A 3303-nucleotide genomic window follows, 5' to 3' on the forward strand; every position below is an offset into this window, starting at 1 on the left:
GAGAGAAGAACCAGGAGCACTGGGTGAAGTTGAAAAGATGCAAATTTAGGCTTGATATTAGGGAAAGAAACCCCAAACTTCCTATAATTGGAGGTGTCCAGAATAGAATGAATTGTATCAGAAGAAAGTAGATTCCTGCTCCTAAGAGTTCTTCAGAGTCTGGATGGCCAGTTCTGTTATGTTATAGTGGGAATTGCTTTTGTTTATGGGTTGGAATAGATGACCCACTGAGATCTCTTCCAACTCTCAAGTTCTGCAATTGTGTCATTCTTTAATGCTTTGTTCATGCCATCCTCCAGTCTTAGCTTGCTCCTGCCCCAACATCTCTTGTCTGTTGAAATTGCCTTCTTTTCAAGCCTTTTTTCAGGTGCTGCCACTATCATCATGAAGGCTTCTGTTGTAGTTTTAGTCTCCGGGGATCTCTCCTCAGATCTTTGAACCTCTCCTATACTTTAATCACATTCTAATTTATAGTATACTTAGTTTTGGCCCTAGTTTTTCTCCTGTATTGAAGATCAAAGACTTTGCATTATTTTATATTTGTCCCTTATGGTACTTAGCACCCAATCTAGTTGGTATTTAATGCATGTTTGTTGACTTTTGAATGAAATAAATATGAAGTCTTTAGACAATTAGTTAAAGTTTCTGGTCATAGTGTGACGACAATTTCCAAGGATAGGAAGATTAATTAATGAACATTTTCACTCCCTTTCCACACATCAATGTTAACTGTGTGCAAGGTCTTGGTGTAAGAGAATTTCAGATTACTATTTATTCACCTGGTGGTTTTGATATTCAATCACTGGGAAGCTGCATAGTCTACCTGAAAATTAGATAATGACTTTGTGTCTTAAGCTCAGCAACAGCTTTTTCTTGTCCAAATCTGAAACATTATCGGTTCTCTTGGGAGGATCTGTGTCAGAAATAGGGAGGATCATGCTGGAGCCAGTTTGAACCGACTCAAAGAGCTGATAGTTAAATTTTCAGTGTGATCACTGTACCTTAGCAATCAACAGACACTACAAATCAGGTGTGGTAAAAAAAAATGAAAGTTTTTAACAGTCGGTTAGGATAACTGAAAGACGCCAGTTTTTGAAGGACCACCCTTTCGGGGAGGAGACCAACAGCATGAGCTACGCATGTCAGACTGCCTGCTAAGCACTTGACTTCCGGGGTGCGAGCTTAAAAGGCAAGGAGAGAACGGAAGTGGGAGCTTTTTCCTGCTCTGCTGGTCTCCTGACTGCACTGCACAGACAGACGCTGACGGGAGTTCGACTCGGCCCGGCTCGCGGTTAGCAGCAGCACGTGCTTGACACGGCCTCTCTCTCCCCAAAGGTGGCCTTGGGCTTTTGGTGAGTTTTATACGGAATATAGACTAAGCTTAGACTTAAGACGATTTGTTTTGTATTTCTACTTTCCTATCCCTCTAATCAACGTCACCTGATAACTACCATACAATAAAAGCTCTAACTAGAAAACCAGAAGCTTCTTCCATTTACTAGTCTGGGAGATAAATTAAGGGAAAGGTTAAAGAGGGGAGATTTATGATCTAATATCCAATTTTCAATCTCACACAGGGCTTGTTTTGTTGTTTTGTTGGTTGTCTAGCTTTTCTTGGAGAAAGTGTCGATAGGTTAAATGTCGAACTCTGTTGTGCATATATTCTCTTTACCCTCCCCTCACCTCAAAGGCCAGTTGTTCAATACTTCCCAGCTCAGCCATGGTTAGTGGGATCTTGGTGGTCAGTGGTCAAGGGACCTCAGACAGGCATATGGCTCCATAGTTTTAATTCCCTTAGATCTTGTATTTTGGCTTACTCAGCAACTTTCTTAAAGGACTTTCAAGTTCTGAGTAAATAAATATTATTCAGCTAAGAAGCAGATGGTGTAGTACAAGTGTATTTGTGCCAAGTGTAGTACATGATCATGTACCATTTCTTGAGCCTCCCTAATAAAGTAGATTTACTCTTTTTTTTAAGTAGATTTACTCTTTACCAGCTGCAATTTTTTGGGAAGTCTTTCTTCAAAAGTTAAAGTAGTATAGTGTTAGTACAGGGCCCATCATTTCATAGCTGAGTGACTTGAAGCTCATTACCAAAAGGTTGGCCAAGAGGAAATATATATATTTTTTAAAGGAAATGGCAACTCTTGAAGAACATCCCCTTTATAAGATATGTTGAAGGGTTATTATCCACATCAGTACAGTGAGTATTCATATAAATGAAAGCATATGGAATGAGAAACAATTTGGAGCAAAACTTCTTGAGTCTCAGTTTTCTCATTTGCCAAATGCAGATAAATAAAACTTCTTGTTCCTTTACCACAGGATGGTGGAAATGCTCAAATGAGACAAAGGCCAGGAAAATATTTTGATCACTTTAAAGTTCAATGTAAATTCAACGGATTTCTGCACATATAAAACACTGAACAAAAAGATCAGATCTCCCAAAGGTGTGAGTGAGGGTAACAGTTTCCAGATCTGGAAAAACTAAAAGAAAAAAACAAAAGGTTGCAGTTTTTGTGTGTGCCAGACATAAATAAGTTATCATTTTAGAGGCAGCTAAGTGACACAGTGGAAAGAGCCCTGGACCTTGACTCAGGAAGATCTGAGTTCAAATGCAGCTTCAGATATTTACTAGACATGTGACTTTGGGCATGCCACTTAATTTTTATTTGCTTCAGTTTCTTTGGCTGTAAAATGGGGATGATAATAGGACATATCTCTTGGTGGTGTGAGGATCACATAATACTTGTAAAGTACTTTACAGACCTTAAAATACAATATAAATGTGAGTTGCTATTATTATTATTATTATCTGAGAATCCTTTGGAATCCAAGGTTCTAGGAAACAAATCCCAAGACAGTGAATGCTGGATAGCAATATGGGAATGTTAGATGGGGAGTAGAGACTAGAAAACTTTTCTGGGGAATTGGAATAATGGACTATAACTATACAGTCCATTCTATAGAGAAAAGTATAGCTGACAACACATTTTCTCTATTTTTGAGTGGAGGATTCCTAGGAAGTTGAATCTGCTTCTTTTGTTCAGGGAACTGGTCCTGAACCTCATATACGTTTGTTTTTTTTGTTTGTTTGTTTGTTTTTGGTGTGAGGCAATTGGGGTTAAGTGACTTGCCCAGGGTCACACAGATAGTAAGTGTTAAGTGTCTGAGGCTGGATTTGAACTCGGGTCATCCTGAATCCAGGGCCGGTGCTGTATCCACTGTGCCACCTAGCTGCCCCTCATATACTTTTATTTCCATAAAACTAGAAGATAATTTTTCTTCCCAGGATAGGATACC

The sequence above is a fragment of the Dromiciops gliroides genome, chromosome 1 (genome assembly GCF_019393635.1).
Source record: "Dromiciops gliroides isolate mDroGli1 chromosome 1, mDroGli1.pri, whole genome shotgun sequence".
In the NCBI taxonomy this organism is placed as follows: domain Eukaryota; kingdom Metazoa; phylum Chordata; class Mammalia; order Microbiotheria; family Microbiotheriidae; genus Dromiciops; species Dromiciops gliroides.